This window comes from Garra rufa, chromosome 1 (genome assembly GCF_049309525.1).
Source record: "Garra rufa chromosome 1, GarRuf1.0, whole genome shotgun sequence".
NCBI classification, from domain to species: Eukaryota; Metazoa; Chordata; class Actinopteri; order Cypriniformes; family Cyprinidae; genus Garra; species Garra rufa.
Window position 1 is genome coordinate 91,537,210 of NC_133361.1, and position 26,973 is coordinate 91,564,182.

The following is a 26,973-nucleotide window of genomic DNA, read 5'->3' on the forward strand; positions in this document are numbered from 1 at the left end:
AAAAAAAAAGTTCTTTGCCCGCATTCCAGAGGCTTTGCAAAGAAGGTCCGGCGGCCGACGTTCTCTCTATCTTTGGGGTGGGGGAAGAGGGCAGAAAACGTCCCACAAAAGTGCAAATCACAGGGTAGCGTGGCCGAGTGGTCTAAGGCGCTGGATTTAGACTCCAGTCTCTTCGGGGGCGTGGGTTCGAATCCCATCGCTGCCAGCAGCCATTTTAACCAAGGCAGGGAGGTCGTCTAACCCGCTTGGCAGCGGGATTATTTCTCGCAAACAGGATTAGACTGCAGCAGTTCTGCAGAGTAAGTATTAGGGAGGCCGTTCCACCTGTCGAAGAGACCCTTGGAGCGCAACCCGACGAGGTAGCATGGCCGCGCGGTCTAATGCTACATTCACACCAAACGGGAATATGCGTCTGGTCCGAGTGATTTCAATGTTAAGTCAATGGTAAGACGCGTTAACACGCGCCTGGAGTTCTTGCGGCGCGAATGAGGCGCGGCACGGTAGACGCGAATTCGCCTCATCCGCGTGTCTAGTTCGTGCGTCTGGCGCGTTAGGTGCGTTAAGCGCGAATTGTGCTTTTTTGTGAATCACGCGTCTGACAAGAATTCGCGTCTGCTACCCGAGGTGAAAAATCTAATCTTCTGTGTCACTTTACGCCGTGTTAACCAATCAGGAGCTGCTTGATGCTGACCTCCACTCTACAGGAAGGGGGCCACCAGGAGTAGGACTGCATACCCCTGTATAAAGGATGCCTTTACGGCGGCGAATTACAAGGCATCAGCTTGCAGCGAAGCGCGACAAAAAAAAAAAGGGCCCACGAGGGTGAATGTGCCAGGGTAGCGTGGCCGAGTGGTCTAAGGCTCTGGATTAAGGCTCTAGTCTCTTCGGGGGTGTGAGTTGAATCCCACTGCTGCCAAGACAGAGTTTCGGAAGGCTATTGTGCCTACACAAAAAAAAAAAAAACGTTCTTTGCCCGCACTCCAGAGGCTTTGCAAAGAAGGTCCGGCGGCCGACGTTTTGTCTATCTTTGGGGTGGGGAGAAAAGGGCCCACGAAGGTGAACATTCCAGGGTAGCGTGGCCGAGTGGTCTAAGGCATTTGAGTTAGGCTCCAGTCTCTTCGGGGGCGTGGGTTCGAATCCCATCGCTGCCAGCAGCCATTTTAACCAAGGCAGGGAGGTCGTCTAACCCGCTTGGCAGTCAAACAGGATTAGACTGCAGCCGTTCCGCACAGTCAGTATTAGGGAGGCCGTTTGACCTGTCGTAAAGACCCGTGGAACACACCATGACGGGGTAGCGTGGCCGAGCGGTCTAAGGCGCTGGATTAAGGCTCCAGTCTCTTCGGGGGCGTGGGTTCGAATCCCACGGCTGCCAGGGAAGTCTTTTGGAAAGCTCCTGAGGCTGCGAAGCGACTGGAGAAGTGACGCTGCATGCTCATCCAAACTTAGCCGCTTTCGCATTCTTTGCCATTTAGCAAAGTCAGTGCTGGAAGCTTGTCCCAGCCTCTGCTCCATTCCAACAGAGGCACACCAATAATTTACAATCATAGGAGAGGTGCAATAAAAAACAAACAAACAATTCAACGAATTTGAAAATTATATTAATGAAAAACAATGAGTAGTCTACAAGAATGGAGACAACCCATGTCACTCATGGAAAGTTTTGGGTGAAATAACAGCTGCCTGATCATTTTGATTTTAAATGCAACACAGCTGGCTATCGTTTTCACATAAGCCCCAAAGGCCTTGATTAGCGGATTCAGGTGTGCTTGATCAGAGATGGACCTCCACTCCACAGGGAGGGGGCCACCAGGAGTAGGACTGCATACCCTGTATTAAGGATGCCTTTACGGCGGGGAATTACAAGGCATCAGCTTGTGGCGAAGCACAACCCAAATACAGCGACGATGATCACTACATCTCTGTTCTGCTCTCCAGAGCAAATACAGAGCAGTGAAACTCTCGATAAATGAGCGATCAACAACAGACATCTTGTAAAAAGATGGCTGCCAACGGGGTTCGAAACTTTTTGAAACTTTCGTCTCTGACGCACCTGACGCACGTAAATTTCGCTTCAAACTTTTGTTTTTATGCGCGTCCATTTCGCTCTTGACGGGTGAATGAACACAAAGTGGTCACGTGTATAAATAGAAGCGGCAGGCGAGAATTTAGACGCGTATTCGCGTTTGGTGTGAACTTAGCATAAGGCGCTGGATTAAGGCTCCAGTCTCTTCAGGGGTGTGGGTTTGAATCCCATTGCTGCCAAGACAGAGTTTTGGAAGGCTATTGTGCATACCCAAAAAAAAAAAAAGTTCTTTGCCCGCATTCCAGAGGCTTTGCAAAGAAGGTCCGGCGGCCGACGTTCTCTCTATCTTTGGGGTGGGGGAAGACGGCAGAAAACGGCCCACAAAAGTGCAAATCCCAGTGTAGCGTGGCCGAGTGGTCTAAGGTGCTGGTTTTAGGCTCCAGTCTCTTCGGGGGCTTTGGTTCGAATCCCATCGCTGCCAGCAGCCATTTTAACCAAGGCAGTGAGGTCGTCTAACCCGCTTGGCAGCGGGATTATTTCTCGCAAAAGGGATTAGACTGCAGCAGTTCTGCAGAGTAAGTATTAGGGAGGCCGTTCCACCTGTCGAAGAGACCCTTGGAGCGCAACCCGACAAGGTAGCATGGCCGCGCGGTCTAATGCTACATTCACACCAAACGGGAATATGCGTCTGGTCCGAGTGATTTCAATGTTAAGTCAATGGTAAGACGCGTTAACACGCGCCTGGAGTTCTTGCGGTGCGAATGAGGCGCAGCGCGGTAGACGCGAATTCGCCTCATCTGCGTGTCTAGTTCGCGCGAATGGCGCGAATTGAGCGTCTGGCGCGTTAGGTGCGTTAAGTGCGAATTGTGCTTTTTTGTGAATCACGCGTCTGACAAGAATTCGCGTCTGCTACCCGAGGTGAAAAATCTGAACTTCTGTGTCACTTCACGCCGCGTTAACCAATCAGGAGCTGCTTGATGCTGACCTCCACTCTACAGGAAGGGGGCCACCAGGAGTAGGACTGCATACCCCTGTATAAAGGATGCCTTTACGGCGGCGAATTACAAGGCATCAGCTTGCAGCGAAGCGCGACAAGAAAAAAAAAGGGCCCACGAGGGTGGATGTGCCAGGGTAGCGTGGCCGAGTGGTCTAAGGCTCTGGATTAAGGCTCTAGTCTCTTCAGGGGTGTGACTTGAATCCCACTACTGCCAAGACAGAGTTTCGGAAGGCTATTGTGCCTACACAAAAAAAAAAACGTTCTTTGCCCGCACTCCAGAGGCTTTGCAAAGAAGGTCCGGCAGCCGACGTTTTGTCTATCTTTGGGGTGGGGAGAAAAGGGCCCACGAAGGTGAACATTCCAGGGTAGCGTGGCCGAGTGGTCTAAGGCATTTGAGTTAGGCTCCAGTCTCCTCGGGGGCGTTGGTTCAAATCCCATTGCTGCCAGCAGCCATTTTAACCAAGGCAGGGAGGCCCTCTAACCCGCTTGGGAGCGGGTTTGTTTTACGCAAACAGGATTAGACTGCATCCGTTCCGCAGAGTCAGTATTAGGGAGGCCGTTTGACCTGTTGTAAAGACCCGTGGAACACATCATGACAGGGTAGCGTGGCCGAGCGGTCTAAGGCGCTGGATTAAGGCTCCAGTCTCTTCGGGGGCGTGGGTTCGAATCCCACCGCTGCCAGGGAAGTCTTTTGGAAAGCTCCTGAGGCTGCGAAGCGACTGGAGAAGTGACGCTGCATGCTCATCCAAACTTAGCCGCTTTCGCATTCTTTGCCATTTAGCAAAGTCAATGCTGGAAGCTTGTCCCAGCCTCTGCTCCATTCCAACAGAGGCACACAAATAATTTACAATCATAGGAGAGGTGCAATAAAAAACAAACAAACAATTCAACGAATTTGAAAATTATATTAATGAAAAACAATGAGTAGTCTACAAGAATGGAGACAACCCATGTCACTCATGGAAAGTTTTGGGTGAAATAACAGCTGCCTGATCATTTTGATTTTAAATGCAACACTGCTGGCTATCGTTTTCACATAAGCCCCAAAGGCCTTGATTAGTGGATTCAGGTGTGCTTGATCAGAGATGGACCTCCACTCCACAGGAAGGGGGCCACCAGGAGTAGGACTGCATACCCTGTATTAAGGATGCCTTTACGGCGGCGAATTACAAGGCATCAGCTTGTGGCGAAGCGCAACCCAAATACAGCGACGATGATCCCTACACCTCTGTTCTGCTCTCCAGAGCAAATACAGAGCAGTGAAACTCTCGATAAATGAGCGATCAACAACTGACATCTTGTAAAAAGATGGCTGCCAACGGGGTTCGAAACTTTTTGAAACTTTCGCCTCTGACGCACCTGACGTACGTCAATTTCGCTTCAAACTTTTGTTTTTATGCGCGTCCATTTCGCTCTTGATGGGTGAATGAACACAAAGTGGTCACGTGTATAAATAGAAGCGGCAGGCGAGAATTTAGACGCGTATTCGCGTTTGGTGTGAATTTAGCATAAGGCGCTGGATTAAGGCTCCAGTCTCTTCAGGGGTGTGGGTTTGAATCCCACTGCTGCCAAGACAGAGTTTTGGAAGGCTATTGTGCATACCCCCCCAAAAAAAAAAGTTCTTTGCCCGCATTCCAGAGGCTTTGCAAAGAAGGTCCGGCGGCCGACGTTCTCTCTATCTTTGGGGTGGGGGAAGAGGGCAGAAAACGTCCCACAAAAGTGCAAATCACAGGGTAGCGTGGCCGAGTGGTCTAAGGCGCTGGATTTAGACTCCAGTCTCTTCGGGGGCGTGGGTTCGAATCCCATCGCTGCCAGCAGCCATTTTAACCAAGGCAGGGAGGTCGTCTAACCCGCTTGGCAGCGGGATTATTTCTCGCAAACAGGATTAGACTGCAGCAGTTCTGCAGAGTAAGTATTAGGGAGGCCGTTCCACCTGTCGAAGAGACCCTTGGAGCGCAACCCGACGAGGTAGCATGGCCGCGCGGTCTAATGCTACATTCACACCAAACGGGAATATGCGTCTGGTCCGAGTGATTTCAATGTTAAGTCAATGGTAAGACGCGTTAACACGCGCCTGGAGTTCTTGCGGCGCGAATGAGGCGCGGCACGGTAGACGCGAATTCGCCTCATCCGCGTGTCTAGTTCGCGCGTCTGGCGCGTTAGGTGCGTTAAGCGCGAATTGTGCTTTTTTGTGAATCACGCGTCTGACAAGAATTCGCGTCTGCTACCCGAGGTGAAAAATCTGAACTTCTGTGTCACTTCACGCCGTGTTAACCAATCAGGAGCTGCTTGATGCTGACCTCCACTCTACAGGAAGGGGGCCACCAGGAGTAGGACTGCATACCCCTGTATAAAGGATGCCTTTACGGCGGCGAATTACAAGGCATCAGCTTGCAGCGAAGCGCGACAAAAAAAAAAAGGGCCCACGAGGGTGAATGTGCCAGGGTAGCGTGGCCGAGTGGTCTAAGGCTCTGGATTAAGGCTCTAGTCTCTTCGGGGGTGTGAGTTGAATCCCACTGCTGCCAAGACAGAGTTTCGGAAGGCTATTGTGCCTACACAAAAAAAAAAAACGTTCTTTGCCCGCACTCCAGAGGCTTTGCAAAGAAGGTCCGGCGGCCGACGTTTTGTCTATCTTTGGGGTGGGGAGAAAAGGGCCCACGAAGGTGAACATTCCAGGGTAGCGTGGCCGAGTGGTCTAAGGCATTTGAGTTAGGCTCCAGTCTCTTCGGGGGCGTGGGTTCGAATCCCATCGCTGCCAGCAGCCATTTTAACCAAGGCAGGGAGGTCGTCTAACCCGCTTGGCAGTCAAACAGGATTAGACTGCAGCAGTTCTGCAGAGTCAGTATTAGGGAGGCCGTTTGACCTGTCGTAAAGACCCGTGGAACACACCATGACAAGATAGCGTGGCCGAGCGGTCTAAGGCGCTGGATTAAGGCTCCAGTCTCTTCGGGGGCGTGGGTTCGAATCCCACCGCTGCCAGGGAAGTCTTTTGGAAAGCTCCTGAGGCTGCGAAGCGACTGGAGAAGTGACGCTGCATCTCATCCAAACTTAGCTGCTTTCGCATTCTTTGCCATTTAGCAAAGTCAGTGCTGGAAGCTTGTCCCAGCCTCTGCTCCATTCCAACAGAGGCACACCAATAATTTACAATCATAGGAGAGGTGCAATAAAAAACAAACAAACAATTCAACGAATTTGAAAATTATATTAATGAAAAACAATGAGTAGTCTACAAGAATGGAGACAACCCATGTCACTCATGGAAAGTTTTGGGTGAAATAACAGCTGCCTGATCATTTTGATTTTAAATGCAACACTGCTGGCTATCGTTTTCACATAAGCCCCAAAGGCCTTGATTAGTGGATTCAGGTGTGCTTGATCAGAGATGGACCTCCACTCCACAGGAAGGGGGCCACCAGGAGTAGGACTGCATACCCTGTATTAAGGATGCCTTTACGGTGGCGAATTACAAGGCATCAGCTTGTGGCGAAGCGCAACCCAAATACAGCGACGATGATCCCTACACCTCTGTTCTGCTCTCCAGAGCAAATACAGAGCAGTGAAACTCTCGATAAATGAGCGATCAACAACTGACATCTTGTAAAAAGATGGCTGCCAACGGGGTTCGAAACTTTTTGAAACTTTCGCCTCTGACGCACCTGACGTACGTCAATTTCGCTTCAAACTTTTGTTTTTATGCGCGTCCATTTCGCTCTTGATGGGTGAATGAACACAAAGTGGTCACGTGTATAAATAGAAGCGGCAGGCGAGAATTTAGACGCGTATTCGCGTTTGGTGTGAATTTAGCATAAGGCGCTGGATTAAGGCTCCAGTCTCTTCAGGGGTGTGGGTTTGAATCCCACTGCTGCCAAGACAGAGTTTTGGAAGGCTATTGTGCATACCCCCCCAAAAAAAAAAGTTCTTTGCCCGCATTCCAGAGGCTTTGCAAAGAAGGTCCGGCGGCCGACGTTCTCTCTATCTTTGGGGTGGGGGAAGAGGGCAGAAAACGTCCCACAAAAGTGCAAATCACAGGGTAGCGTGGCCGAGTGGTCTAAGGAGCTGGATTTAGACTCCAGTCTCTTCGGGGGCGTGGGTTCGAATCCCATCGCTGCCAGCAGCCATTTTAACCAAGGCAGGGAGGTCGTCTAACCCGCTTGGCAGCGGGATTATTTCTCGCAAACAGGATTAGACTGCAGCAGTTCTGCAGAGTAAGTATTAGGGAGGCCGTTCCACCTGTCGAAGAGACCCTTGGAGCGCAACCCGACGAGGTAGCATGGCCGCGCGGTCTAATGCTACATTCACACCAAACGGGAATATGCGTCTGGTCCGAGTGATTTCAATGTTAAGTCAATGGTAAGACGCGTTAACACGCGCCTGGAGTTCTTGCGGCGCGAATGAGGCGCGGCACGGTAGACGCGAATTCGCCTCATCCGCGTGTCTAGTTCGCGCGTCTGGCGCGTTAGGTGCGTTAAGCGCGAATTGTGCTTTTTTGTGAATCACGCGTCTGACAAGAATTCGCGTCTGCTACCCGAGGTGAAAAATCTGAACTTCTGTGTCACTTCACGCCGTGTTAACCAATCAGGAGCTGCTTGATGCTGACCTCCACTCTACAGGAAGGGGGCCACCAGGAGTAGGACTGCATACCCCTGTATAAAGGATGCCTTTACGGCGGCGAATTACAAGGCATCAGCTTGCAGCGAAGCGCGACAAAAAAAAAAAGGGCCCACGAGGGTGAATGTGCCAGGGTAGCGTGGCTGAGTGGTCTAAGGCTCTGGATTAAGGCTCTAGTCTCTTCGGGGGTGTGAGTTGAATCCCACTGCTGCCAAGACAGAGTTTCGGAAGGCTATTGTGCCTACACAAAAAAAAAAAAAACGTTCTTTGCCCGCACTCCAGAGGCTTTGCAAAGAAGGTCCGGCGGCCGACGTTTTGTCTATCTTTGGGGTGGGGAGAAAAGGGCCCACGAAGGTGAACATTCCAGGGTAGCGTGGCCGAGTGGTCTAAGGCATTTGAGTTAGGCTCCAGTCTCTTCGGGGGCGTGGGTTCGAATCCCATCGCTGCCAGCAGCCATTTTAACCAAGGCAGGGAGGTCGTCTAACCCGCTTGGCAGTCAAACAGGATTAGACTGCAGCCGTTCCGCACAGTCAGTATTAGGGAGGCCGTTTGACCTGTCGTAAAGACCCGTGGAACACACCATGACGGGGTAGCGTGGCCGAGCGGTCTAAGGCGCTGGATTAAGGCTCCAGTCTCTTCGGGGGCGTGGGTTCGAATCCCACGGCTGCCAGGGAAGTCTTTTGGAAAGCTCCTGAGGCTGCGAAGCGACTGGAGAAGTGACGCTGCATGCTCATCCAAACTTAGCCGCTTTCGCATTCTTTGCCATTTAGCAAAGTCAGTGCTGGAAGCTTGTCCCAGCCTCTGCTCCATTCCAACAGAGGCACACCAATAATTTACAATCATAGGAGAGGTGCAATAAAAAACAAACAAACAATTCAACGAATTTGAAAATTATATTAATGAAAAACAATGAGTAGTCTACAAGAATGGAGACAACCCATGTCACTCATGGAAAGTTTTGGGTGAAATAACAGCTGCCTGATCATTTTGATTTTAAATGCAACACTGCTGGCTATCGTTTTTATATAAGCCCCAAAGGCCTTGATTAGTGGATTCAGGTGTGCTTGATCAGAGATGGACCTCCACTCCACAGGAAGGGGGCCACCAGGAGTAGGACTGCATACCCTGTATTAAGGATGCCTTTACGGTGGCGAATTACAAGGCATCAGCTTGTGGCGAAGCGCAACCCAAATACAGCGACGATGATCCCTACACCTCTGTTCTGCTCTCCAGAGCAAATACAGAGCAGTGAAACTCTCGATAAATGAGCGATCAACAACTGACATCTTGTAAAAAGATGGCTGCCAACGGGGTTCGAAACTTTTTGAAACTTTCGCCTCTGACGCACCTGACGTACGTCAATTTCGCTTCAAACTTTTGTTTTTATGCGCGTCCATTTCGCTCTTGATGGGTGAATGAACACAAAGTGGTCACGTGTATAAATAGAAGCGGCAGGCGAGAATTTAGACGCGTATTCGCGTTTGGTGTGAATTTAGCATAAGGCGCTGGATTAAGGCTCCAGTCTCTTCAGGGGTGTGGGTTTGAATCCCACTGCTGCCAAGACAGAGTTTTGGAAGGCTATTGTGCATACCCCCCCAAAAAAAAAAGTTCTTTGCCCGCATTCCAGAGGCTTTGCAAAGAAGGTCCGGCGGCCGACGTTCTCTCTATCTTTGGGGTGGGGGAAGAGGGCAGAAAACGTCCCACAAAAGTGCAAATCACAGGGTAGCGTGGCCGAGTGGTCTAAGGCGCTGGATTTAGACTCCAGTCTCTTCGGGGGCGTGGGTTCGAATCCCATCGCTGCCAGCAGCCATTTTAACCAAGGCAGGGAGGTCGTCTAACCCGCTTGGCAGCGGGATTATTTCTCGCAAACAGGATTAGACTGCAGCAGTTCTGCAGAGTAAGTATTAGGGAGGCCGTTCCACCTGTCGAAGAGACCCTTGGAGCGCAACCCGACGAGGTAGCATGGCCGCGCGGTCTAATGCTACATTCACACCAAACGGGAATATGCGTCTGGTCCGAGTGATTTCAATGTTAAGTCAATGGTAAGACGCGTTAACACGCGCCTGGAGTTCTTGCGGCGCGAATGAGGCGCGGCACGGTAGACGCGAATTCGCCTCATCCGCGTGTCTAGTTCGTGCGTCTGGCGCGTTAGGTGCGTTAAGCGCGAATTGTGCTTTTTTGTGAATCACGCGTCTGACAAGAATTCGCGTCTGCTACCCGAGGTGAAAAATCTAATCTTCTGTGTCACTTTACGCCGTGTTAACCAATCAGGAGCTGCTTGATGCTGACCTCCACTCTACAGGAAGGGGGCCACCAGGAGTAGGACTGCATACCCCTGTATAAAGGATGCCTTTACGGCGGCGAATTACAAGGCATCAGCTTGCAGCGAAGCGCGACAAAAAAAAAAAGGGCCCACGAGGGTGAATGTGCCAGGGTAGCGTGGCCGAGTGGTCTAAGGCTCTGGATTAAGGCTCTAGTCTCTTCGGGGGTGTGAGTTGAATCCCACTGCTGCCAAGACAGAGTTTCGGAAGGCTATTGTGCCTACACAAAAAAAAAAAAAACGTTCTTTGCCCGCACTCCAGAGGCTTTGCAAAGAAGGTCCGGCGGCCGACGTTTTGTCTATCTTTGGGGTGGGGAGAAAAGGGCCCACGAAGGTGAACATTCCAGGGTAGCGTGGCCGAGTGGTCTAAAGTCTCTTCGGGGGCGTGGGTTCGAATCCCATCGCTGCCAGCAGCCATTTTAACCAAGGCAGGGAGGTCGTCTAACCCGCTTGGCAGTCAAACAGGATTAGACTGCAGCAGTTCTGCAGAGTCAGTATTAGGGAGGCCGTTTGACCTGTCGTAAAGACCCGTGGAACACACCATGACAAGATAGCGTGGCCGAGCGGTCTAAGGCGCTGGATTAAGGCTCCAGTCTCTTCGGGGGCGTGGGTTCGAATCCCGACGCTGCCAGGGAAGTCTTTTGGAAAGCTCCTGAGGCTGCGAAGCGACTGGAGAAGTGACGCTGCATGCTCATCCAAACTTAGCCGCTTTCGCATTCTTGGCCATTTAGCAAAGTCAGTGCTGGAAGCTTGTCCCAGCCTCTGCTCCATTCCAACAGAGGCACACCAATAATTTACAATCATAGGAGAGGTGCAATAAAAAACAAACAAACAATTCAACGAATTTGAAAATTATATTAATGAAAAACAATGAGTAGTCTACAAGAATGGAGACAACCCATGTCACTCATGGAAAGTTTTGGGTGAAATAACAGCTGCCTGATCATTTTGATTTTAAATGCAACACAGCTGGCTATCGTTTTCACATAAGCCCCAAAGGCCTTGATTAGCGGATTCAGGTGTGCTTGATCAGAGATGGACCTCCACTCCACAGGGAGGGGGCCACCAGGAGTAGGACTGCATACCCTGTATTAAGGATGCCTTTACGGCGGGGAATTACAAGGCATCAGCTTGTGGCGAAGCACAACCCAAATACAGCGACGATGATCACTACATCTCTGTTCTGCTCTCCAGAGCAAATACAGAGCAGTGAAACTCTCGATAAATGAGCGATCAACAACAGACATCTTGTAAAAAGATGGCTGCCAACGGGGTTCGAAACTTTTTGAAACTTTCGTCTCTGACGCACCTGACGCACGTAAATTTCGCTTCAAACTTTTGTTTTTATGCGCGTCCATTTCGCTCTTGACGGGTGAATGAACACAAAGTGGTCACGTGTATAAATAGAAGCGGCAGGCGAGAATTTAGACGCGTATTCGCGTTTGGTGTGAACTTAGCATAAGGCGCTGGATTAAGGCTCCAGTCTCTTCAGGGGTGTGGGTTTGAATCCCATTGCTGCCAAGACAGAGTTTTGGAAGGCTATTGTGCATACCCAAAAAAAAAAAAGTTCTTTGCCCGCATTCCAGAGGCTTTGCAAAGAAGGTCCGGCGGCCGACGTTCTCTCTATCTTTGGGGTGGGGGAAGAGGGCAGAAAACGTCCCACAAAAGTGCAAATCACAGGGTAGCGTGGCCGAGTGGTCTAAGGAGCTGGATTTAGACTCCAGTCTCTTCGGGGGCGTGGGTTCGAATCCCATCGCTGCCAGCAGCCATTTTAACCAAGGCAGGGAGGTCGTCTAACCCGCTTGGCAGCGGGATTATTTCTCGCAAACAGGATTAGACTGCAGCAGTTCTGCAGAGTAAGTATTAGGGAGGCCGTTCCACCTGTCGAAGAGACCCTTGGAGCGCAACCCGACGAGGTAGCATGGCCGCGCGGTCTAATGCTACATTCACACCAAACGGGAATATGCGTCTGGTCCGAGTGATTTCAATGTTAAGTCAATGGTAAGACGCGTTAACACGCGCCTGGAGTTCTTGCGGCGCGAATGAGGCGCGGCACGGTAGACGCGAATTCGCCTCATCCGCGTGTCTAGTTCGCGCGTCTGGCGCGTTAGGTGCGTTAAGCGCGAATTGTGCTTTTTTGTGAATCACGCGTCTGACAAGAATTCGCGTCTGCTACCCGAGGTGAAAAATCTGAACTTCTGTGTCACTTCACGCCGTGTTAACCAATCAGGAGCTGCTTGATGCTGACCTCCACTCTACAGGAAGGGGGCCACCAGGAGTAGGACTGCATACCCCTGTATAAAGGATGCCTTTACGGCGGCGAATTACAAGGCATCAGCTTGCAGCGAAGCGCGACAAAAAAAAAAAGGGCCCACGAGGGTGAATGTGCCAGGGTAGCGTGGCTGAGTGGTCTAAGGCTCTGGATTAAGGCTCTAGTCTCTTCGGGGGTGTGAGTTGAATCCCACTGCTGCCAAGACAGAGTTTCGGAAGGCTATTGTGCCTACACAAAAAAAAAAAAAACGTTCTTTGCCCGCACTCCAGAGGCTTTGCAAAGAAGGTCCGGCGGCCGACGTTTTGTCTATCTTTGGGGTGGGGAGAAAAGGGCCCACGAAGGTGAACATTCCAGGGTAGCGTGGCCGAGTGGTCTAAGGCATTTGAGTTAGGCTCCAGTCTCTTCGGGGGCGTGGGTTCGAATCCCATCGCTGCCAGCAGCCATTTTAACCAAGGCAGGGAGGTCGTCTAACCCGCTTGGCAGTCAAACAGGATTAGACTGCAGCCGTTCCGCACAGTCAGTATTAGGGAGGCCGTTTGACCTGTCGTAAAGACCCGTGGAACACACCATGACGGGGTAGCGTGGCCGAGCGGTCTAAGGCGCTGGATTAAGGCTCCAGTCTCTTCGGGGGCGTGGGTTCGAATCCCACGGCTGCCAGGGAAGTCTTTTGGAAAGCTCCTGAGGCTGCGAAGCGACTGGAGAAGTGACGCTGCATGCTCATCCAAACTTAGCCGCTTTCGCATTCTTTGCCATTTAGCAAAGTCAGTGCTGGAAGCTTGTCCCAGCCTCTGCTCCATTCCAACAGAGGCACACCAATAATTTACAATCATAGGAGAGGTGCAATAAAAAACAAACAAACAATTCAACGAATTTGAAAATTATATTAATGAAAAACAATGAGTAGTCTACAAGAATGGAGACAACCCATGTCACTCATGGAAAGTTTTGGGTGAAATAACAGCTGCCTGATCATTTTGATTTTAAATGCAACACTGCTGGCTATCGTTTTTATATAAGCCCCAAAGGCCTTGATTAGTGGATTCAGGTGTGCTTGATCAGAGATGGACCTCCACTCCACAGGAAGGGGGCCACCAGGAGTAGGACTGCATACCCTGTATTAAGGATGCCTTTACGGTGGCGAATTACAAGGCATCAGCTTGTGGCGAAGCGCAACCCAAATACAGCGACGATGATCCCTACACCTCTGTTCTGCTCTCCAGAGCAAATACAGAGCAGTGAAACTCTCGATAAATGAGCGATCAACAACTGACATCTTGTAAAAAGATGGCTGCCAACGGGGTTCGAAACTTTTTGAAACTTTCGCCTCTGACGCACCTGACGTACGTCAATTTCGCTTCAAACTTTTGTTTTTATGCGCGTCCATTTCGCTCTTGATGGGTGAATGAACACAAAGTGGTCACGTGTATAAATAGAAGCGGCAGGCGAGAATTTAGACGCGTATTCGCGTTTGGTGTGAATTTAGCATAAGGCGCTGGATTAAGGCTCCAGTCTCTTCAGGGGTGTGGGTTTGAATCCCACTGCTGCCAAGACAGAGTTTTGGAAGGCTATTGTGCATACCCCCCCAAAAAAAAAAGTTCTTTGCCCGCATTCCAGAGGCTTTGCAAAGAAGGTCCGGCGGCCGACGTTCTCTCTATCTTTGGGGTGGGGGAAGAGGGCAGAAAACGTCCCACAAAAGTGCAAATCACAGGGTAGCGTGGCCGAGTGGTCTAAGGCGCTGGATTTAGACTCCAGTCTCTTCGGGGGCGTGGGTTCGAATCCCATCGCTGCCAGCAGCCATTTTAACCAAGGCAGGGAGGTCGTCTAACCCGCTTGGCAGCGGGATTATTTCTCGCAAACAGGATTAGACTGCAGCAGTTCTGCAGAGTAAGTATTAGGGAGGCCGTTCCACCTGTCGAAGAGACCCTTGGAGCGCAACCCGACGAGGTAGCATGGCCGCGCGGTCTAATGCTACATTCACACCAAACGGGAATATGCGTCTGGTCCGAGTGATTTCAATGTTAAGTCAATGGTAAGACGCGTTAACACGCGCCTGGAGTTCTTGCGGCGCGAATGAGGCGCGGCACGGTAGACGCGAATTCGCCTCATCCGCGTGTCTAGTTCGTGCGTCTGGCGCGTTAGGTGCGTTAAGCGCGAATTGTGCTTTTTTGTGAATCACGCGTCTGACAAGAATTCGCGTCTGCTACCCGAGGTGAAAAATCTAATCTTCTGTGTCACTTTACGCCGTGTTAACCAATCAGGAGCTGCTTGATGCTGACCTCCACTCTACAGGAAGGGGGCCACCAGGAGTAGGACTGCATACCCCTGTATAAAGGATGCCTTTACGGCGGCGAATTACAAGGCATCAGCTTGCAGCGAAGCGCGACAAAAAAAAAAAGGGCCCACGAGGGTGAATGTGCCAGGGTAGCGTGGCCGAGTGGTCTAAGGCTCTGGATTAAGGCTCTAGTCTCTTCGGGGGTGTGAGTTGAATCCCACTGCTGCCAAGACAGAGTTTCGGAAGGCTATTGTGCCTACACAAAAAAAAAAAAAACGTTCTTTGCCCGCACTCCAGAGGCTTTGCAAAGAAGGTCCGGCGGCCGACGTTTTGTCTATCTTTGGGGTGGGGAGAAAAGGGCCCACGAAGGTGAACATTCCAGGGTAGCGTGGCCGAGTGGTCTAAAGTCTCTTCGGGGGCGTGGGTTCGAATCCCATCGCTGCCAGCAGCCATTTTAACCAAGGCAGGGAGGTCGTCTAACCCGCTTGGCAGTCAAACAGGATTAGACTGCAGCAGTTCTGCAGAGTCAGTATTAGGGAGGCCGTTTGACCTGTCGTAAAGACCCGTGGAACACACCATGACAAGATAGCGTGGCCGAGCGGTCTAAGGCGCTGGATTAAGGCTCCAGTCTCTTCGGGGGCGTGGGTTCGAATCCCGACGCTGCCAGGGAAGTCTTTTGGAAAGCTCCTGAGGCTGCGAAGCGACTGGAGAAGTGACGCTGCATGCTCATCCAAACTTAGCCGCTTTCGCATTCTTGGCCATTTAGCAAAGTCAGTGCTGGAAGCTTGTCCCAGCCTCTGCTCCATTCCAACAGAGGCACACCAATAATTTACAATCATAGGAGAGGTGCAATAAAAAACAAACAAACAATTCAACGAATTTGAAAATTATATTAATGAAAAACAATGAGTAGTCTACAAGAATGGAGACAACCCATGTCACTCATGGAAAGTTTTGGGTGAAATAACAGCTGCCTGATCATTTTGATTTTAAATGCAACACAGCTGGCTATCGTTTTCACATAAGCCCCAAAGGCCTTGATTAGCGGATTCAGGTGTGCTTGATCAGAGATGGACCTCCACTCCACAGGGAGGGGGCCACCAGGAGTAGGACTGCATACCCTGTATTAAGGATGCCTTTACGGCGGGGAATTACAAGGCATCAGCTTGTGGCGAAGCACAACCCAAATACAGCGACGATGATCACTACATCTCTGTTCTGCTCTCCAGAGCAAATACAGAGCAGTGAAACTCTCGATAAATGAGCGATCAACAACAGACATCTTGTAAAAAGATGGCTGCCAACGGGGTTCGAAACTTTTTGAAACTTTCGTCTCTGACGCACCTGACGCACGTAAATTTCGCTTCAAACTTTTGTTTTTATGCGCGTCCATTTCGCTCTTGACGGGTGAATGAACACAAAGTGGTCACGTGTATAAATAGAAGCGGCAGGCGAGAATTTAGACGCGTATTCGCGTTTGGTGTGAACTTAGCATAAGGCGCTGGATTAAGGCTCCAGTCTCTTCAGGGGTGTGGGTTTGAATCCCATTGCTGCCAAGACAGAGTTTTGGAAGGCTATTGTGCATACCCAAAAAAAAAAAAAGTTCTTTGCCCGCATTCCAGAGGCTTTGCAAAGAAGGTCCGGCGGCCGACGTTCTCTCTATCTTTGGGGTGGGGGAAGAGGGCAGAAAACGTCCCACAAAAGTGCAAATCACAGGGTAGCGTGGCCGAGTGGTCTAAGGAGCTGGATTTAGACTCCAGTCTCTTCGGGGGCGTGGGTTCGAATCCCATCGCTGCCAGCAGCCATTTTAACCAAGGCAGGGAGGTCGTCTAACCCGCTTGGCAGCGGGATTATTTCTCGCAAACAGGATTAGACTGCAGCAGTTCTGCAGAGTAAGTATTAGGGAGGCCGTTCCACCTGTCGAAGAGACCCTTGGAGCGCAACCCGACGAGGTAGCATGGCCGCGCGGTCTAATGCTACATTCACACCAAACGGGAATATGCGTCTGGTCCGAGTGATTTCAATGTTAAGTCAATGGTAAGACGCGTTAACACGCGCCTGGAGTTCTTGCGGCGCGAATGAGGCGCGGCACGGTAGACGCGAATTCGCCTCATCCGCGTGTCTAGTTCGTGCGTCTGGCGCGTTAGGTGCGTTAAGCGCGAATTGTGCTTTTTTGTGAATCACGCGTCTGACAAGAATTCGCGTCTGCTACCCGAGGTGAAAAATCTGAACTTCTGTGTCACTTCACGCCGTGTTAACCAATCAGGAGCTGCTTGATGCTGACCTCCACTCTACAGGAAGGGGGCCACCAGGAGTAGGACTGCATACCCCTGTATAAAGGATGCCTTTACGGCGGCGAATTACAAGGCATCAGCTTGCAGCGAAGCGCGACAAAAAAAAAAAAGGGCCCACGAGGGTGAATGTGCCAGGGTAGCGTGGCCGAGTGGTCTAAGGCTCTGGATTAAGGCTCTAGTCTCTTCGGGGGTGTGAGTTGAATCCCACTGCTGCCAAGACAGAGTTTCGGAAGGCTATTGTGCCTACACAAAAAAAAAAAAAACGTTCTTTGCCCGCACTCCAGAGGCTTTGCAAAGAAGGTCCGGCGGCCGACGTTTTGTCTATCTTTGGGGTGGGGAGAAAAGGGCCCACGAAGGTGAACATTCCAGGGTAGCGTGGCCGAGTGGTCTAAGGCATTTGAGTTAGGCTCCAGTCTCTTCGGGGGCGTGGGTTCGAATCCCATCGCTGCCAGCAGCCATTTTAACCAAGGCAGGGAGGTCGTCTAACCCGCTTGGCAGTCAAACAGGATTAGACTGCAGCCGTTCCGCACAGTCAGTATTAGGGAGGCCGTTTGACCTGTCGTAAAGACCCGTGGAACACACCATGACGGGGTAGCGTGGCCGAGCGGTCTAAGGCGCTGGATTAAGGCTCCAGTCTCTTCGGGGGCGTGGGTTCGAATCCCACGGCTGCCAGGGAAGTCTTTTGGAAAGCTCCTGAGGCTGCGAAGCGACTGGAGAAGTGACGCTGCATGCTCATCCAAACTTAGCCGCTTTCGCATTCTTTGCCATTTAGCAAAGTCAGTGCTGGAAGCTTGTCCCAGCCTCTGCTCCATTCCAACAGAGGCACACCAATAATTTACAATCATAGGAGAGGTGCAATAAAAAACAAACAAACAATTCAACGAATTTGAAAATTATATTAATGAAAAACAATGAGTAGTCTACAAGAATGGAGACAACCCATGTCACTCATGGAAAGTTTTGGGTGAAATAACAGCTGCCTGATCATTTTGATTTTAAATGCAACACTGCTGGCTATCGTTTTTATATAAGCCCCAAAGGCCTTGATTAGTGGATTCAGGTGTGCTTGATCAGAGATGGACCTCCACTCCACAGGAAGGGGGCCACCAGGAGTAGGACTGCATACCCTGTATTAAGGATGCCTTTACGGTGGCGAATTACAAGGCATCAGCTTGTGGCGAAGCGCAACCCAAATACAGCGACGATGATCCCTACACCTCTGTTCTGCTCTCCAGAGCAAATACAGAGCAGTGAAACTCTCGATAAATGAGCGATCAACAACTGACATCTTGTAAAAAGATGGCTGCCAACGGGGTTCGAAACTTTTTGAAACTTTCGCCTCTGACGCACCTGACGTACGTCAATTTCGCTTCAAACTTTTGTTTTTATGCGCGTCCATTTCGCTCTTGATGGGTGAATGAACACAAAGTGGTCACGTGTATAAATAGAAGCGGCAGGCGAGAATTTAGACGCGTATTCGCGTTTGGTGTGAATTTAGCATAAGGCGCTGGATTAAGGCTCCAGTCTCTTCAGGGGTGTGGGTTTGAATCCCACTGCTGCCAAGACAGAGTTTTGGAAGGCTATTGTGCATACCCCCCCAAAAAAAAAAGTTCTTTGCCCGCATTCCAGAGGCTTTGCAAAGAAGGTCCGGCGGCCGACGTTCTCTCTATCTTTGGGGTGGGGGAAGAGGGCAGAAAACGTCCCACAAAAGTGCAAATCACAGGGTAGCGTGGCCGAGTGGTCTAAGGCGCTGGATTTAGACTCCAGTCTCTTCGGGGGCGTGGGTTCGAATCCCATCGCTGCCAGCAGCCATTTTAACCAAGGCAGGGAGGTCGTCTAACCCGCTTGGCAGCGGGATTATTTCTCGCAAACAGGATTAGACTGCAGCAGTTCTGCAGAGTAAGTATTAGGGAGGCCGTTCCACCTGTCGAAGAGACCCTTGGAGCGCAACCCGACGAGGTAGCATGGCCGCGCGGTCTAATGCTACATTCACACCAAACGGGAATATGCGTCTGGTCCGAGTGATTTCAATGTTAAGTCAATGGTAAGACGCGTTAACACGCGCCTGGAGTTCTTGCGGCGCGAATGAGGCGCGGCACGGTAGACGCGAATTCGCCTCATCCGCGTGTCTAGTTCGTGCGTCTGGCGCGTTAGGTGCGTTAAGCGCGAATTGTGCTTTTTTGTGAATCACGCGTCTGACAAGAATTCGCGTCTGCTACCCGAGGTGAAAAATCTAATCTTCTGTGTCACTTTACGCCGTGTTAACCAATCAGGAGCTGCTTGATGCTGACCTCCACTCTACAGGAAGGGGGCCACCAGGAGTAGGACTGCATACCCCTGTATAAAGGATGCCTTTACGGCGGCGAATTACAAGGCATCAGCTTGCAGCGAAGCGCGACAAAAAAAAAAAGGGCCCACGAGGGTGAATGTGCCAGGGTAGCGTGGCCGAGTGGTCTAAGGCTCTGGATTAAGGCTCTAGTCTCTTCGGGGGTGTGAGTTGAATCCCACTGCTGCCAAGACAGAGTTTCGGAAGGCTATTGTGCCTACACAAAAAAAAAAAAAACGTTCTTTGCCCGCACTCCAGAGGCTTTGCAAAGAAGGTCCGGCGGCCGACGTTTTGTCTATCTTTGGGGTGGGGAGAAAAGGGCCCACGAAGGTGAACATTCCAGGGTAGCGTGGCCGAGTGGTCTAAAGTCTCTTCGGGGGCGTGGGTTCGAATCCCATCGCTGCCAGCAGCCATTTTAACCAAGGCAGGGAGGTCGTCTAACCCGCTTGGCAGTCAAACAGGATTAGACTGCAGCAGTTCTGCAGAGTCAGTATTAGGGAGGCCGTTTGACCTGTCGTAAAGACCCGTGGAACACACCATGACAAGATAGCGTGGCCGAGCGGTCTAAGGCGCTGGATTAAGGCTCCAGTCTCTTCGGGGGCGTGGGTTCGAATCCCGACGCTGCCAGGGAAGTCTTTTGGAAAGCTCCTGAGGCTGCGAAGCGACTGGAGAAGTGACGCTGCATGCTCATCCAAACTTAGCCGCTTTCGCATTCTTGGCCATTTAGCAAAGTCAGTGCTGGAAGCTTGTCCCAGCCTCTGCTCCATTCCAACAGAGGCACACCAATAATTTACAATCATAGGAGAGGTGCAATAAAAAACAAACAAACAATTCAACGAATTTGAAAATTATATTAATGAAAAACAATGAGTAGTCTACAAGAATGGAGACAACCCATGTCACTCATGGAAAGTTTTGGGTGAAATAACAGCTGCCTGATCATTTTGATTTTAAATGCAACACAGCTGGCTATCGTTTTCACATAAGCCCCAAAGGCCTTGATTAGCGGATTCAGGTGTGCTTGATCAGAGATGGACCTCCACTCCACAGGGAGGGGGCCACCAGGAGTAGGACTGCATACCCTGTATTAAGGATGCCTTTACGGCGGGGAATTACAAGGCATCAGCTTGTGGCGAAGCACAACCCAAATACAGCGACGATGATCACTACATCTCTGTTCTGCTCTCCAGAGCAAATACAGAGCAGTGAAACTCTCGATAAATGAGCGATCAACAACAGACATCTTGTAAAAAGATGGCTGCCAACGGGGTTCGAAACTTTTTGAAACTTTCGTCTCTGACGCACCTGACGCACGTAAATTTCGCTTCAAACTTTTGTTTTTATGCGCGTCCATTTCGCTCTTGACGGGTGAATGAACACAAAGTGGTCACGTGTATAAATAGAAGCGGCAGGCGAGAATTTAGACGCGTATTCGCGTTTGGTGTGAACTTAGCATAAGGCGCTGGATTAAGGCTCCAGTCTCTTCAGGGGTGTGGGTTTGAATCCCATTGCTGCCAAGACAGAGTTTTGGAAGGCTATTGTGCATACCCAAAAAAAAAAAAAGTTCTTTGCCCGCATTCCAGAGGCTTTGCAAAGAAGGTCCGGCGGCCGACGTTCTCTCTATCTTTGGGGTGGGGGAAGACGGCAGAAAACGGCCCACAAAAGTGCAAATCCCAGTGTAGCGTGGCCGAGTGGTCTAAGGTGCTGGTTTTAGGCTCCAGTCTCTTCGGGGGCTTTGGTTCGAATCCCATCGCTGCCAGCAGCCATTTTAACCAAGGCAGTGAGGTCGTCTAACCCGCTTGGCAGCGGGATTATTTCTCGCAAAAGGGATTAGACTGCAGCAGTTCTGCAGAGTAAGTATTAGGGAGGCCGTTCCACCTGTCGAAGAGACCCTTGGAGCGCAACCCGACAAGGTAGCATGGCCGCGCGGTCTAATGCTACATTCACACCAAACGGGAATATGCGTCTGGTCCGAGTGATTTCAATGTTAAGTCAATGGTAAGACGCGTTAACACGCGCCTGGAGTTCTTGCGGTGCGAATGAGGCGCAGCGCGGTAGACGCGAATTCGCCTCATCTGCGTGTCTAGTTCGCGCGAATGGCGCGAATTGAGCGTCTGGCGCGTTAGGTGCCTTAAGTGCGAATTGTGCTTTTTTGTGAATCACGCGTCTGACAAGAATTCGCGTCTGCTACCCGAGGTGAAAAATCTGAACTTCTGTGTCACTTCACGCCGCGTTAACCAATCAGGAGCTGCTTGATGCTGACCTCCACTCTACAGGAAGGGGGCCACCAGGAGTAGGACTGCATACCCCTGTATAAAGGATGCCTTTACGGCGGCGAATTACAAGGCATCAGCTTGCAGCGAAGCGCGACAAGAAAAAAAAAGGGCCCACGAGGGTGGATGTGCCAGGGTAGCGTGGCCGAGTGGTCTAAGGCTCTGGATTAAGGCTCTAGTCTCTTCAGGGGTGTGACTTGAATCCCACTACTGCCAAGACAGAGTTTCGGAAGGCTATTGTGCCTACACAAAAAAAAAAACGTTCTTTGCCCGCACTCCAGAGGCTTTGCAAAGAAGGTCCGGCAGCCGACGTTTTGTCTATCTTTGGGGTGGGGAGAAAAGGGCCCACGAAGGTGAACATTCCAGGGTAGCGTGGCCGAGTGGTCTAAGGCATTTGAGTTAGGCTCCAGTCTCCTCGGGGGCGTTGGTTCAAATCCCATTGCTGCCAGCAGCCATTTTAACCAAGGCAGGGAGGCCCTCTAACCCGCTTGGGAGCGGGTTTGTTTTACGCAAACAGGATTAGACTGCATCCGTTCCGCAGAGTCAGTATTAGGGAGGCCGTTTGACCTGTTGTAAAGACCCGTGGAACACATCATGACAGGGTAGCGTGGCCGAGCGGTCTAAGGCGCTGGATTAAGGCTCCAGTCTCTTCGGGGGCGTGGGTTCGAATCCCACCGCTGCCAGGGAAGTCTTTTGGAAAGCTCCTGAGGCTGCGAAGCGACTGGAGAAGTGACGCTGCATGCTCATCCAAACTTAGCCGCTTTCGCATTCTTTGCCATTTAGCAAAGTCAATGCTGGAAGCTTGTCCCAGCCTCTGCTCCATTCCAACAGAGGCACACAAATAATTTACAATCATAGGAGAGGTGCAATAAAAAACAAACAAACAATTCAACGAATTTGAAAATTATATTAATGAAAAACAATGAGTAGTCTACAAGAATGGAGACAACCCATGTCACTCATGGAAAGTTTTGGGTGAAATAACAGCTGCCTGATCATTTTGATTTTAAATGCAACACTGCTGGCTATCGTTTTCACATAAGCCCCAAAGGCCTTGATTAGTGGATTCAGGTGTGCTTGATCAGAGATGGACCTCCACTCCACAGGAAGGGGGCCACCAGGAGTAGGACTGCATACCCTGTATTAAGGATGCCTTTACGGCGGCGAATTACAAGGCATCAGCTTGTGGCGAAGCGCAACCCAAATACAGCGACGATGATCCCTACACCTCTGTTCTGCTCTCCAGAGCAAATACAGAGCAGTGAAACTCTCGATAAATGAGCGATCAACAACAGACATCTTGTAAAAAGATGGCTGTCAACGGGGTTCGAAACTTTTTGAAACTTTCGCCTCTGACGCACCTGACGTACGTAAATTTCGCTTCAAACTTTTGTTTTTATGCGCGTCCATTTCGCTCTTGATGGGTGAATGAACACAAAGTGGTCACGTGTATAAATAGAAGCGGCAGGCGAGAATTTAGACGCGTATTCGCGTTTGGTGTGAATTTAGCATAAGGCGCTGGATTAAGGCTCCAGTCTCTTCAGGGGTGTGGGTTTGAATCCCACTGCTGCCAAGACAGAGTTTTGGAAGGCTATTGTGCATACCCCCCAAAAAAAAAATTCTTTGCCCGCATTCCAGAGGCTTTGCAAAGAAGGTCCGGCGGCCGACGTTCTCTCTATCTTTGGGGTGGGGGAAGAGGGCAGAAAACGTCCCACAAAAGTGCAAATCGCAGGGTAGCGTAGCCGAATGGTCTAAGGCGCTGGATTTAGACTCCAGTCTCTTCGGGGGCGTGGGTTCGAATCCCATCGCTGCCAGCAGCCATTTTAACCAAGGCAGGGAGGTCGTCTAACCCGCTTGGCAGCGGGATTATTTCTCGCAAACAGGATTAGACTGCAGCAGTTCTGCAGAGTAAGTATTAGGGAGGCCGTTCCACGTGTCGAAGAGACCCTTGGAACGCAACCCGACGAGGTAGCATGGCCGCGCGGTCTAATGCTACATTCACACCAAACGGGAATATGCGTCTGGTCCGAGTGATTTCAATGTTAAGTCAATGGTAAGACGCGTTAACACGCGCCTGGAGTTCTTGCGGCGCGAATGAGGCGCGGCACGGTAGACGCGAATTCGCCTCATCCGCGTGTCTAGTTCGCGCGTCTGGCGCGTTAGGTGCGTTAAGCGCGAATTGTGCTTTTTTGTGAATCACGCATCTGACAAGAATTTGCGTCTGCTACCCGAGGTGAAAAATCTGAACTTCTGTGTCACTTCACGCCGTGTTAACCAATCAGGAGCTGCTTGATGCTGACCTCCACTCTACAGGAAGGGGGCCACCAGGAGTAGGACTGCATACCCCTGTATAAAGGATGCCTTTACGGCGGCGAATTACAAGGCATCAGCTTGCAGCGAAGCGCGACAAAAAAAAAAAGGGCCCACGAGGGTGAATGTGCCAGGGTAGCGTGGCCGAGTGGTCTAAGGCTCTGGATTAAGGCTCTAGTCTCTTCGGGGGTGTGAGTTGAATCCCACTGCTGCCAAGACAGAGTTTCGGAAGGCTATTGTGCCTACACAAAAAAAAAAAACGTTCTTTGCCCGCACTCCAGAGGCTTTGCAAAGAAGGTCCGGCGGCCGACGTTTTGTCTATCTTTGGGGTGGGGAGAAAAGGGCCCACGAAGGTGAACATTCCAGGGTAGCGTGGCCGAGTGGTCTAAAGTCTCTTCGGGGGCGTGGGTTCGAATCCCATCGCTGCCAGCAGCCATTTTAACCAAGGCAGGGAGGTCGTCTAACCCGCTTGGCAGTCAAACAGGATTAGACTGCAGCAGTTCTGCAGAGTCAGTATTAGGGAGGCCGTTTGACCTGTCGTAAAGACCCGTGGAACACACCATGACAAGATAGCGTGGCCGAGCGGTCTAAGGCGCTGGATTAAGGCTCCAGTCTCTTCGGGGGCGTGGGTTCGAATCCCGACGCTGCCAGGGAAGTCTTTTGGAAAGCTCCTGAGGCTGCGAAGCGACTGGAGAAGTGACGCTGCATGCTCATCCAAACTTAGCCGCTTTCGCATTCTTGGCCATTTAGCAAAGTCAGTGCTGGAAGCTTGTCCCAGCCTCTGCTCCATTCCAACAGAGGCACACCAATAATTTACAATCATAGGAGAGGTGCAATAAAAAACAAACAAACAATTCAACGAATTTGAAAATTATATTAATGAAAAACAATGAGTAGTCTACAAGAATGGAGACAACCCATGTCACTCATGGAAAGTTTTGGGTGAAATAACAGCTGCCTGATCATTTTGATTTTAAATGCAACACAGCTGGCTATCGTTTTCACATAAGCCCCAAAGGCCTTGATTAGCGGATTCAGGTGTGCTTGATCAGAGATGGACCTCCACTCCACAGGGAGGGGGCCACCAGGAGTAGGACTGCATACCCTGTATTAAGGATGCCTTTACGGCGGGGAATTACAAGGCATCAGCTTGTGGCGAAGCACAACCCAAATACAGCGACGATGATCACTACATCTCTGTTCTGCTCTCCAGAGCAAATACAGAGCAGTGAAACTCTCGATAAATGAGCGATCAACAACAGACATCTTGTAAAAAGATGGCTGCCAACGGGGTTCGAAACTTTTTGAAACTTTCGTCTCTGACGCACCTGACGCACGTAAATTTCGCTTCAAACTTTTGTTTTTATGCGCGTCCATTTCGCTCTTGACGGGTGAATGAACACAAAGTGGTCACGTGTATAAATAGAAGCGGCAGGCGAGAATTTAGACGCGTATTCGCGTTTGGTGTGAACTTAGCATAAGGCGCTGGATTAAGGCTCCAGTCTCTTCAGGGGTGTGGGTTTGAATCCCATTGCTGCCAAGACAGAGTTTTGGAAGGCTATTGTGCATACCCAAAAAAAAAAAAGTTCTTTGCCCGCATTCCAGAGGCTTTGCAAAGAAGGTCCGGCGGCCGACGTTCTCTCTATCTTTGGGGTGGGGGAAGACGGCAGAAAACGGCCCACAAAAGTGCAAATCCCAGTGTAGCGTGGCCGAGTGGTCTAAGGTGCTGGTTTTAGGCTCCAGTCTCTTCGGGGGCTTTGGTTCGAATCCCATCGCTGCCAGCAGCCATTTTAACCAAGGCAGTGAGGTCGTCTAACCCGCTTGGCAGCGGGATTATTTCTCGCAAAAGGGATTAGACTGCAGCAGTTCTGCAGAGTAAGTATTAGGGAGGCCGTTCCACCTGTCGAAGAGACCCTTGGAGCGCAACCCGACAAGGTAGCATGGCCGCGCGGTCTAATGCTACATTCACACCAAACGGGAATATGCGTCTGGTCCGAGTGATTTCAATGTTAAGTCAATGGTAAGACGCGTTAACACGCGCCTGGAGTTCTTGCGGCGCGAATGAGGCGCAGCGCGGTAGACGCGAATTCGCCTCATCTGCGTGTCTAGTTCGCGCGAATGGCGCGAATTGAGCGTCTGGCGCGTTAGGTGCGTTAAGTGCGAATTGTGCTTTTTTGTGAATCACGCGTCTGACAAGAATTTGCGTCTGCTACCCGAGGTGAAAAATCTGAACTTCTGTGTCACTTCACGTCGCGTTAACCAATCAGGAGCTGCTTGATGCTGACCTCCACTCTACAGGAAGGGGGCCACCAGGAGTAGGACTGCATACCCCTGTATAAAGGATGCCTTTACGGCGGCGAATTACAAGGCATCAGCTTGCAGCGAAGCGCGACAAGAAAAAAAAAGGGCCCACGAGGGTGGATGTGCCAGGGTAGCGTGGCCGAGTGGTCTAAGGCTCTGGATTAAGGCTCTAGTCTCTTCGGGGGTGTGACTTGAATCCCACTACTGCCAAGACAGAGTTTCGGAAGGCTATTGTGCCTACACAAAAAAAAAAAAACGTTCTTTGCCCGCACTCCAGAGGCTTTGCAAAGAAGGTCCGGCAGCCGACGTTTTGTCTATCTTTGGGGTGGGGAGAAAAGGGCCCACGAAGGTGAACATTCCAGGGTAGCGTGGCCGAGTGGTCTAAGGCATTTGAGTTAGGCTCCAGTCTCCTCGGGGGCGTTGGTTCAAATCCCATTGCTGCCAGCAGCCATTTTAACCAAGGCAGGGAGGCCCTCTAACCCGCTTGGGAGCGGGTTTGTTTTACGCAAACAGGATTAGACTGCATCCGTTCCGCAGAGTCAGTATTAGGGAGGCCGTTTGACCTGTTGTAAAGACCCGTGGAACACATCATGACAGGGTAGCGTGGCCGAGCGGTCTAAGGCGCTGGATTAAGGCTCCAGTCTCTTCGGGGGCGTGGGTTCGAATCCCACCGCTGCCAGGGAAGTCTTTTGGAAAGCTCCTGAGGCTGCGAAGCGACTGGAGAAGTGACGCTGCATGCTCATCCAAACTTAGCCGCTTTCGCATTCTTTGCCATTTAGCAAAGTCAATGCTGGAAGCTTGTCCCAGCCTCTGCTCCATTCCAACAGAGGCACACAAATAATTTACAATCATAGGAGAGGTGCAATAAAAAACAAACAAACAATTCAACGAATTTGAAAATTATATTAATGAAAAACAATGAGTAGTCTACAAGAATGGAGACAACCCATGTCACTCATGGAAAGTTTTGGGTGAAA

General features: G+C 50.7%; 17 non-coding genes across 17 annotated transcripts; all 17 read left to right on the forward strand.

The window, feature by feature from the left end:
• The first annotated feature begins 123 nt into the window (after window positions 1-123).
• On the forward strand, window positions 124-205 carry trnal-uag (transfer RNA leucine (anticodon UAG)). Its single transcript has one exon. It is a non-coding gene; the product is annotated as a tRNA-Leu (tRNA).
• Window positions 206-1,290: 1,085 nt separating this feature from the next.
• trnal-aag (transfer RNA leucine (anticodon AAG)) lies at window positions 1,291-1,372 on the forward strand. The gene has a single exon. It is a non-coding gene; the product is annotated as a tRNA-Leu (tRNA).
• A 2,247-nt stretch (window positions 1,373-3,619) lies between these two features.
• On the forward strand, window positions 3,620-3,701 carry trnal-aag (transfer RNA leucine (anticodon AAG)). The gene has a single exon. It is a non-coding gene; the product is annotated as a tRNA-Leu (tRNA).
• Window positions 3,702-4,752: 1,051 nt separating this feature from the next.
• trnal-uag (transfer RNA leucine (anticodon UAG)) lies at window positions 4,753-4,834 on the forward strand. The gene has a single exon. It is a non-coding gene; the product is annotated as a tRNA-Leu (tRNA).
• A 1,083-nt stretch (window positions 4,835-5,917) lies between these two features.
• Window positions 5,918-5,999, forward strand: trnal-aag (transfer RNA leucine (anticodon AAG)). The gene has a single exon. It is a non-coding gene; the product is annotated as a tRNA-Leu (tRNA).
• Window positions 6,000-7,049: 1,050 nt separating this feature from the next.
• On the forward strand, window positions 7,050-7,131 carry trnal-uag (transfer RNA leucine (anticodon UAG)). The gene has a single exon. It is a non-coding gene; the product is annotated as a tRNA-Leu (tRNA).
• Window positions 7,132-8,216: 1,085 nt separating this feature from the next.
• trnal-aag (transfer RNA leucine (anticodon AAG)) lies at window positions 8,217-8,298 on the forward strand. Its single transcript has one exon. It is a non-coding gene; the product is annotated as a tRNA-Leu (tRNA).
• A 1,051-nt stretch (window positions 8,299-9,349) lies between these two features.
• trnal-uag (transfer RNA leucine (anticodon UAG)) lies at window positions 9,350-9,431 on the forward strand. The gene has a single exon. It is a non-coding gene; the product is annotated as a tRNA-Leu (tRNA).
• Window positions 9,432-11,628: 2,197 nt separating this feature from the next.
• Window positions 11,629-11,710, forward strand: trnal-uag (transfer RNA leucine (anticodon UAG)). Its single transcript has one exon. It is a non-coding gene; the product is annotated as a tRNA-Leu (tRNA).
• A 1,085-nt stretch (window positions 11,711-12,795) lies between these two features.
• trnal-aag (transfer RNA leucine (anticodon AAG)) lies at window positions 12,796-12,877 on the forward strand. Its single transcript has one exon. It is a non-coding gene; the product is annotated as a tRNA-Leu (tRNA).
• A 1,051-nt stretch (window positions 12,878-13,928) lies between these two features.
• Window positions 13,929-14,010, forward strand: trnal-uag (transfer RNA leucine (anticodon UAG)). Its single transcript has one exon. It is a non-coding gene; the product is annotated as a tRNA-Leu (tRNA).
• A 2,198-nt stretch (window positions 14,011-16,208) lies between these two features.
• trnal-uag (transfer RNA leucine (anticodon UAG)) lies at window positions 16,209-16,290 on the forward strand. The gene has a single exon. It is a non-coding gene; the product is annotated as a tRNA-Leu (tRNA).
• A 1,086-nt stretch (window positions 16,291-17,376) lies between these two features.
• trnal-aag (transfer RNA leucine (anticodon AAG)) lies at window positions 17,377-17,458 on the forward strand. Its single transcript has one exon. It is a non-coding gene; the product is annotated as a tRNA-Leu (tRNA).
• A 1,051-nt stretch (window positions 17,459-18,509) lies between these two features.
• On the forward strand, window positions 18,510-18,591 carry trnal-uag (transfer RNA leucine (anticodon UAG)). Its single transcript has one exon. It is a non-coding gene; the product is annotated as a tRNA-Leu (tRNA).
• Window positions 18,592-21,986: 3,395 nt separating this feature from the next.
• trnal-aag (transfer RNA leucine (anticodon AAG)) lies at window positions 21,987-22,068 on the forward strand. Its single transcript has one exon. It is a non-coding gene; the product is annotated as a tRNA-Leu (tRNA).
• Window positions 22,069-23,117: 1,049 nt separating this feature from the next.
• Window positions 23,118-23,199, forward strand: trnal-uag (transfer RNA leucine (anticodon UAG)). Its single transcript has one exon. It is a non-coding gene; the product is annotated as a tRNA-Leu (tRNA).
• A 3,394-nt stretch (window positions 23,200-26,593) lies between these two features.
• Window positions 26,594-26,675, forward strand: trnal-aag (transfer RNA leucine (anticodon AAG)). The gene has a single exon. It is a non-coding gene; the product is annotated as a tRNA-Leu (tRNA).
• Window positions 26,676-26,973: the final 298 nt, after the last annotated feature.